This window comes from Hemibagrus wyckioides, linkage group LG17, assembly GCF_019097595.1.
Source record: "Hemibagrus wyckioides isolate EC202008001 linkage group LG17, SWU_Hwy_1.0, whole genome shotgun sequence".
NCBI classification, from domain to species: Eukaryota; Metazoa; Chordata; class Actinopteri; order Siluriformes; family Bagridae; genus Hemibagrus; species Hemibagrus wyckioides.
In genome coordinates this window covers 17,647,968-17,658,450 of record NC_080726.1, presented here as the reverse complement: position 1 = coordinate 17,658,450, position 10,483 = coordinate 17,647,968, and positions in this window count along the sequence as shown.

Below are 10,483 nucleotides of genomic sequence, written 5' to 3'. Positions count from 1 at the left end.
CACACACACACACACACACACATACATACACACACACACACACACAGAGAGAGAGAGAGAGAGAGAGAGAGACTCTCCTGAACTCGTGTTTCGCTTTTATATTACTCAAAATGTTTATTAAGCAGAAGAAACAGCGCAGAAAATAAAAATGTATCCTGACAGCAAAAACATTTTCAGGGGAAAGTATCTCGTACCAAATACACGCCGAAAAAACTCTCCAAGAAGACGCTGGATGGCGTCAAATCCTAATTTGCATATTCATTGATTTAGTCAGGATCGTCTGCATATCGCATAACAGCAGAGTATGTGAAGATGTCATTTAGAATAAAACAAAGTTTTGTCAGAGTTGATTCACACTTATTTCTTCTGGAAAGTAGAGATCTTTGGCGATGGCACTACATTAAACACATAAATAGATTAATCATTAATAAATTATAAAATATTTAAAATTCTACAAAGAACCGAGACAAAATGAAGAGGTGGAATAACACACTTTTATTGCTAGGGGGTTAAATAAAACGAAAAACAAGCCACACTGAAGGCCGTAATCATCTGCAGAAAAAAAGCGGCTGCTTTTTTGCGTAAGGAAAGAAATCACTAAAGTGAATGAAATATCAATATTTTTAATCACTACATTGTGAAAACTGATTTCTGCGCTCAGCAAATATGGCTTATTAAATCGAATAGATTTTACTTCAAAATTCACTTTGAGCATTACATCTGCAGTTGTTACATAATATATTGAGTGTATGGTTTACTTTGAATAATAAAGAAAAATTTTGAGCAAAGTCAACACTAATGTGTTTAGTCATTTTAGTACAATATTTTAAGATCCATTCAGGTTACCACGTGATGCAGAACTGGATTTGAATCTAGCAATTTGCTGCGGCCATTTTACACAAGCCGAGCTTACAGCCAATGACTGTTCATCCACGGTGAAGGTAAGCAACTATAAACGTTATGTGAAATAAGCAAAGCTTTTCTTTATCAAATATTCTAAATATTTTAAATTTTTTCATTTTAATAGATTTTGAATGAACGCATGTGTGAGACCTTCTGTGAGACCAAAATTTACACGATCTTTCTTTGATCGTAGTGTTGTGATATAGTACACAATCTGTCAGGGGCAGTTCTGTTATATTCCTACCAACATACTGTATGACACGAGGTATGTTCGTAATCACATCGTAGGGGTAGTTCTGGATGTATATCTATAGACAGGGTTATGCTTGTGTAACACTGCAGTTCTTCGTTATCATGGAATTTTATGTGTGTATGTTTTTAGCCATGCTAGTTTAAACTTTTCAAACAATTTTACTAGCATGCTATTCTGACATTAGGTTCTGCACAAGCAAAAAAAAGCCCGCAGTGTGAATACTGATCTTTTTCACGTCTTACAGTTTGTTCTGTAAACATTGTGTGTGGATTACATGCTGGGTTTACAGAAAAGGACGTTTATATCTTTAGTAAACATTAACAGATGCTGGATGTATCAGTATATTAACTCCTTCTATTAGGCCTTAACGTGGCCTCAGACTAATATGCTAAGTCATTATGCTAATTAAAAAAACAATACACAAGACAGTAAGAAAATAACTCACTGCTCTTGACTCTCTTGACTGAATATCTTTCGTAGCTTTGTTAATAATCAGCAAATATTTCATTCATACAGTAAAATCTAGGCTGTTGTTATTTTTAACAATTTTTATCAATTTGTTTTAATTACTTGCATATTTTGCAAACATTTTTGTCCTACACAATGTTTTTTCCACTAAAATTTGCCCTGAAGTCAAAGTTACACCATGTGGACAATGTATGTGGAGTGTGTTTTGAATTTTGAAAAAGGTGAATTTTGCTCTATAAATTTCACTTTTACATAAAACTTGCTTCTTATTTGGTGAACTTGGACAATGTGGGAACACCAAACCCATCAACTCAACTCCAGTTGGTTTTAAATCCCAGACCCAGACTTCATTGGCCCCCACAGTGATGCAACCTTCAAGCAGATGTCCAGAAGCTCCAATTAAAAATAAGGTGTGAAGACGTCACGTAGATTGGTGTTGGAATAAAACCATCAGAGGTTCTTAAAGCAACCGCGACCAAATCACACTGCGGCCTCCTTTATGATGACAGGTGCTGTCTGCAGAGGTGCTTTTTACGGAATACCCCCTAGGAAAGGATTAATGCCTGACAGCTAGCGAGGAGCAGTTTAGACCTTCAAAAGCCCTTTCATTTTGGTGATCCATCACGGCCTGCAGCTGTCTCCTTCTGCGGGACAAGACGAAATGTTAATTGGCTTATCGGCGGAACAGTTTTGTAGGCTGTGGGTGGTTTGTGGTGTATGTGGTGTGATTAACTGCAAGAGAGAAAGCTGGCACAGTTTGAACACTCAACCTTCTCCCATTGGCTGGTTAATGCCTCAAGGCTTTCTCGTGTCATTACAAACATAAGAGACTTTATCAAATCCAGGGTTTTATTCTGTGTTATATATAAGGTTATAGTTATGTCTCATTGTTCAAAGGTACTGTATGAGGTCTGCTAGTTCCTCTACTGTTTTGTTTATAGTAGTAGAAAAATCCCTGCTTTCACATCTTGTGTGTTTTAGAAACCTGAATTTTAGAATAACCCATTCTCAAGCGTTGACATTTACTAGTTTGCTAACCACTAGAGGGAGATGTTGGCCTGTCACCACCAAATTCATCGAGCCGCAGGTTTCTGGTTCAGATCTCCTGGTTGAAGCAAGGTTATATGAATAATTTGTGAAACTATAGGTTTTGGGGTTATGGATAGTTAGTACTAGCAATGTATGGTCCATTCTGTTTGTTCATTTGCTCCTTCCATCAAACACATTAGCTAGATTTTTTACCCTAGTATCAGTTACACTGAATACAGCCTTCATTTTAAGGAACACAATTAAGATTTATTCACAATACTTTGGTTTTTATTCTGTTATATAAAAGAGACCAATAATTGCAGTATTAGGTACGATAATACACAGTTGTGTTTAAATACAGAATTGGAATTGATGTTCTGTTTAGAAGGTAAGGTTCTATGTAACAGGAAATGCCCACAGTTTCTTTTTTTATGGCTTTAAGAACTCTCACTGTTCATCTTGGTGTTAAAATAGCTTATATGCCAACTAAATAAATACTAACATGAACAATAAATGGACGAGCTTGTCATCTTCCGACACATTTCTCCCCAAGCTGAAGTGTGAACTAATCTAAACCCAACAGAGTCTAAAGCATGACTCAGTGGAAACACTATACAGATAGATTAAAGCCACGGGTGGTTATATTACTTAAATTTAAAAAAGAAATGCCAAAGAATGGATGTGTACCTGCAGTTTGCATTAATCCTTACTGTAGATATAGGAGGTTAGACAGTGACTTCCTGCTCAGTGGTTTGCAGAAGGAGATATTAATTGGTCTTGGCCCTAGTATATGGTTCACACAGTGAATTATTAAACACTTTTTAGTCCCTAATTAGCAATGACTAAAAGTCCACCTTAGAATATGAAAGGCATACTGACCTTATACCTCTCTGAAGTAATTCCTGGTTTCTCTAGCAGCTTCACACCTCTGGATCTTGATATTTTTCACCAATTCATCTTGGCAACATTGCTCAAATCCTGATTTTGCAACAAATTGAGCTCTGTACTTCGACTGGGGAATCTCCAGTTCATGGTTTAGTCTCCACTCCATTGAAATATTTGCCCTCCATCTTTTTATTAGTCCTGAGCAGTTAGTCCTCCAATTTCCACCATTATTTAATTAAAACCATTCTTTATACCATGATGCATCCATCACAGTGCTTCACTGTAGGGATGGTGTTCTCCAGATAAAGGAATTCCACTAAATGTAACCTTTCTTTTTTGTTTGTTTATTTGTAAATATTTTTGCCTACATTTCTGGGCTATTTTCTGTAGATTCATGACACATACAGCTCTGGAAAAAAATAAGAGACCACTGCAAAATAACCAGTTTCTTATGTTTTTTTCTTACAGGTACATGTATTGGTGAGATGAACAGTTTTGTTTCATTGTTTGTGAACTGCTGACAATATTTCTCCTAAATTCAAAAAATAACTATTGTTATGTATTACACATTGCTGTTGGGGAACTTTATACCACTCTTTTTTGCAAAAAAGCAAACAGCTCAGCTTTGCTTGATGGTTTGTGACCATCCATCTTCCTCTTGATGACATTCCAGAGGTTTTCAATAGGGTTCAAATCTGGAGATTGGGCAGTGGGCTCTTATTTTTTTTCCCCAGAGCTGTAATCCTAATTAAATCCCATATCCAGGATAATATGGAAAACATCAAGGTGAGTGAATACTTATGCAAGCCAGTGGGTGCCATTATTAATATCAACCTCAACATAATTCTTTTAATAATTCTCAGACAAATTATTGAGGAGTGAGTAAGCATACACACACACAAATCCATTTTCATTTTGCTATGTTAATTGTGATTAATGAGCAACTTGAGTACAATAAATCATGTAGTCACTGCTGTCTAATGCTATCAGTTTAGTAATCCAGTGACTGCCTGCTAGTCAATACTTCTCTGAAAAGCAAATACAGCTACATACTCTCACTTCCTGGGGTTGATTTGTCTAATAATTGCTTCGCTAGTGTGCAAACAACGGCTGCTGATAACGGCTTTAATGCCACGAAAAGGCAACTTACGCTTAGTCGATATGGATTACTGTAGGGTGACTGAGTCCATGGCCAAAAGCAGGCTGATTAACATTGTGTAGGCATCAAATCATGCCCATACACACATGCGCACACACACACACACACACACACACACACACATACACAGACAGTGTGGAAGAGGTTAAAAAGGCTCTGCTATCTGCTCTGTCCGTGCAGCTGTCTTATTGTCCTGGGAATAACTGATTTAAAGGACTTTGCCTCCTTTTGTGAGGATAACAGCCTCCTTCACATAGACAGCATAACAATACAGATCCATCCCTCCATCCCTCCCTCCTCCCTCTGTCCATCTTCCCCCCATTCTCCCTTTCCCTCTCTCCTTCCTTCCTTTTTTTTTATACCATACTTCTGCAGTATGCGGTACATCTGCCTCTCTTTCACCTTAAAGGAAAAACATGATGCCTTAATAACCACTTTTTTGTAAAAACAAACAAACAAACAAAACAAAACAAAACATAACAAAAAATACACAATCTTTTCCATTTTTTTTTGATGACTCAGGTTTTAATCTTTCGCTTTAAAGGGAGTGATTGATTAATTTCAGTGGTGGTCACCTTTTTGAGGGAGGGTCAGTCAAATTCCAAAGCATACTTTGAATTTAGAGGAACAAAATCTGCAAATAGAAAATGGTACAGTGAAAAATAACAGCAATTTAGGACTCAATTGTTTTCTATGAATTTTCTTGTTTATTAATCATGCAGAAGTTTTCAAATGATGTTTCCTTGAGAAATCACTTCTATGTAAGTTAGATATGAAGAGATGTTGGATGAAACCTCACAGCTTTTCAGGAGATGAAATTACTGATTTTTATATTTTTAATATTTTATAATTAAATATTATTATTTTTCCTTTATTTTTTATTTTATTTTTATTCATTTTATTTTATTTTAATTATATTTTTATGTGCTTTTGCTGAGCAAACAGGTTTCAATATGGTAAATAATGTTGAAAATAAAGAGCATGTGTCAGTCACAGACCCTCTGTTTGCATTGAGACTCGAATGTAGCATAGACACAGAATTTGGGGAATAATAGTTAACCTACTTAAATATTAATCTTAAAATCCTGGGGTCATTTTTGACCAAAATCACAAAAGGTTAAAAAGTAAATCACCGGAGTTGTTCTAAGCAGCTTCTTGCAGCTCAAATTAATCACCAACATTAAACCATTTCTTTCTTTATATCACCTAAAAAAACACTTTTATGACATTGGTCTGTTTTTAAGTTTAGATTTCTGCTAAATAGCTTCTTTGTTTACGAAGAAGATTAAGAATATTATCTTTTTATTGGCTTGTAGTTCATTTTAGGATTTGGTATTAAGTTTGATTTTTAATGTATAGACACGCCCCTTATATACTGCTTTGTAGACTTACAAACTGCTTCTGGATGTTTAATTTCTTGAGTAAAACAGAAAAACATGTGTCCATTTTTTTTTTAAACTTTTTTAACCATTCCTTTGGGAGTTTTATAGCATATTGTAGGTGTTTGTAAGATTTGTGTGGATATGTAAGTGTGCGTATTGTTGCATGGTGGAATGTTGAGCTGCTGAAAAGCAAAATTAGACTTATAAATGGATTTTCATTTTCATTTTGCAACCTTGGAGTGAGTGAGTGTGTGTGTGTGTGTGTGTGTGTGTGCGTGTGCGAGCGCGCGTGTGTGTAGGTTGTCTGGTTGGTTGGTAATGCTCTGTAATAATCATTTTTTGAGAGGAGATATCAGGACAAATCTAAACTCCATTACTTCTCAATCTTAGTCTCTATCAGTTAAACACACAGAGATTTCACTGGCCACACATACTGTGCAAAAACGAGGCGTTCAGCAATCACTGCCTCGCCTCCCGCTTCGTCTCCTCACACGAACGCCTCGCCAATCTACTATGACGAAGGGATATGTAAATCGTATGTAAATACAGATTCGCTTCCTTCCATGGGGTTTAGATGGATTTGGGTAGAACATGAATTAGAGAGAAAAGAGAGAAGAGCAGAAATTTCCCCCAGCTGATTCTCTTCTACTACAGACCTGCCAGAATCTTCTCTTGCTTCAACATACACAGATTCCCAAAAACAAAGGACTCATCTTGCCTTAGTGGATCATCTCTCCTGCAAATTTGTACCTGCTGTATCTCAAGGAATAATTTGATCCAGTCAAATTGAACCTGTACTGAATCTTAACCAGGTTGATGTATTATATCTAGTAAACTATACACTTCTGACATAGTGTTTCATATTAGAAATGTCTGATTCCTTTTGTGCATGTTGTCTGTCTTACTACCGAATCAAATTCTACACAAGTTTGGTCCAACAGCAAGATTCTCAGAATCCCACTGGGGTAACTGGTGACCAAGCCTTGTTCTTAGCCCTTACGGTTGGTTTAAAGAGTAAAGGACTGGACCTTGTTTTGTTATTATCTGGTCAGTGAAAGCTTAAAATATGGTCATGAGTACAAAAAGATTGTGACTCCTAAGTTCTGGGAGGATTTTTTCTGGAATTCTGTATGGAAGAAAAAAAATGACCACCAGATCTGAGAGGAAGTTACAGCGATCTCAAGAGAATAAACCATCAGATCTCAGAGAAGACCTCAGACCGCATAGTCCTGAATAATACAGTGTGTGAATCCATCAGCATTTACACTTCCAACAATCTTCGCGTGGGGATATGGAAGCATCTTCAATAAGATCTCTGGGTAACCTCCATCTATCATTAACCTACTGCATTGGAAGAATCTATTATCAGACCTGGGGGGTGACTACCACCTTTCTGCTGCAAACTACAGCATACTTGTTGAATCGACCACCCGATGTTAGAGGAATCGTCCACCTTTGTCCCACATACTGCTCTGGAAGCATCAGATCCCTGGCAAACCTCCATCTATCACCAGCATATGGCATTGGGAGAACCTACCATCAGAACTGGGGGGTGACTAGCACCTTTCTACAGTATACTGGGAGAATCTACCACCAGATATCAACATCCATCTTTCTCTTATATACTGCTGTGGAAGCATCAGCTCTCTGGGGAACCTCCACCTGTCACCAGCATACTGCATTACGAGAACCTACGACCAAATTTCGAAGGAAACTTCCAACTTTCCTCCATATCCTATATACTCTGGAGAATCTACTGTACCATCAGAACTTAGGGCAACATTCTACCAATCTGTGTAATATTTGTGCACTGCTTTAATGGTCAGCTTGTTTTTGTTCTGAAAAAATAAAAAATAAAAGTCCTATTATGTGAGACACCCGGGTGATTCTACATCAAGTTCAATTAAAGAGCAGTTACCTGTGAAGGAGGGAATTAGTCAGAACCAAGAGGCCAAGGGGAAGGCTCAAAAACGATGCTACCACCTTCATGCTTCACATCAGACAACCTGATTTGAGATTTTAAAAAAATAAATAAAACAAATGAACAAATAAAAAAACAAATAAAACTCTTGCCAGAAAAAGAGAAAGTTTTATCTAGAACCTTCATACCGTCATTATGGAATTATTGCTACAGTTGGAATGAAAGTAGTAATATGTACAGTATGTAGGTAAATATGTAAAATATGTCTCTGGGCTTGGACGGAGAGAGAAAAAAAGAATTATGTAACTCTGCTATTGCCGGTGGCACAGGAAATAACCGTGGAAAGGCAGGAAAGCGAAAAGCTCCGAGACGTAACCACCTTTTCAAGCTGAAGAAAAGAGTCGGTGCGAGCACAATATCACCCAATTTGTGTGAATTAAAGATTGAGATTAAAGCCGCTGAGTTCTTACGGCTTCCTTGCGAGGCATTTAATAGAAGACGTGTGCTCCCTATTTTAATCTGCTGAAGCCTTGCTAATTACACTTAAAAGCCTGGCGGCGGATGTTAGTGCCATGACGTGTGAAGTCGAAAAAATAAAAGGCTGTGTGTGTGTGCCTGCGCCTGTGTGTGTTCTGAGTAGCTATTGAGGCAAATGTGGTCACGTCACCACAAGACTAGAGTTAAAGTGTATTAAAGAAAATAGTCAGCTGGAAACGTTAAGTAGGACTGAATGCACACACACACACACACACACACACCTGTACTGCCTGCATCAGTGGAATAAAAAATCAGAGTAAATGTGTAAATCAGGTATTTACACATTTATGGCCACTTTAATAGGTACACCTGTACATCCCATGCAATTATTCAATTAGCGACACAACTCATAAAAACTACAAAAAAAAAAAAGAAAAAAGCTGCAGTTAATTTTTACAGTGATCAGAAATAGGGGGAAAATATGACCTCAGTGACTGGGTTGTTGATGCCAGAAGGACTGGATGCTTTTTTCAGAAGATGTTGAACGGTCATAATTCACTCTTTGCAACCATGGTGAGCAGAAAAGAAGAAGGAGAAGATCTGAGGGCATGAAGCCTTTATTATCACCACAAGTTGGGGTAAGAGCAAAGCTATGATACAGTGCCGCTGCAGCAGAGAGGGTTAAGGGCCTCGCTCAATTGCCCAACAGTGGAGCTTGGTGGTCCGAACCCCAATCCTCTGATCAATAACCGAGAGTCTTAACCACTTGAGCTACCACTGCCCTACCAGGAGCTTAGAAGGCACACAATGACATATCTTGAACTTTAAAACCTAAAACAACATCAAAAAGAAATAGGGATATTTCCTGGAAGGCCAAACAGCCGGTTGGTGCAGCACTACAAAATGTTTGTATATCATTAAGAAAGTGTGTGCATTTTTAATAAGATAACCATAACTGATGTTCCATGTAAATATCTACTGCACTAGAATCGTGCACATATGACACCTGGTAAGAAATCTGGATTCAGCAGGTTGAAATTTAGCTGTTATGATTATCGCAGAGCTTATCGACAGCTTTGAGCTGCACAATGTGCACTTTACGTGGCTAATGACAATCTTCTGTCCTAGCTCTGTGGTGTTGTTTTTATGTTGAACTCTTTGTTGTTGTATGTTTCTGTAGCACCAGGTCCTGGAGAAACGTTGTTTCATTTTACTATGTACTGCGTCAGCTATATGTGGTTGAAATGACAATAAAGCTTCTTGAATCTTGAATCCTGAATCTTGAGTGGGAACATTTCAACGCTTATGCACACATGTACAGGAGCCAGCATGATGCTTTCAGTCATTTATATATATCGTAAACGAGCACTTAGTTGAAGGATCCAGACCACCCACAACGTCACTTGCTAATTGCAATGCAGACATCTTAATAAAGAGTTTCTGTTTAGGGCAAATAAAAGAATCAAGATGTTTTTTTTAACATAATAGGGACCATTTGAATGTGTTGTAGATTAAGATGTAAAAGTGTGTTCATTTTTTTAAAGTGAAATATGGCGCTCCACTTTTTTTTTTTTTTAAATTCTGTTGAATTGTTGTCAAAGTTGGTTTTATACAGCTGTTTTAAATCATAAATATACTTCAGCAAACAAATCCAGAGGAAGACCAGACACCTAAAAGCATAGCATAACACTTAAGAGCACAGTGGAACTTGCTAGAAATATTAATACATCAACATTCAATTATTCAGTGACGTGTCCCACATGTAATCTGTTAAACACCTTTGACTACTTCCCTTTAAACATCACCATTTACACAGGAACAAAAAGATTAAAGGAGGTTTTTAGTAATCTCCTAATTAATATATAAAAAAACGCAAGAAAGTGTTGCCCTGATATTGAATATCATGTATCTGATAAATAAATCCAAATAAAAAATATCATATTCCTACTGGATTATGCCGTGTTTTTATTCTCATGCTTTAATCACATTATTTATATCTCACACAC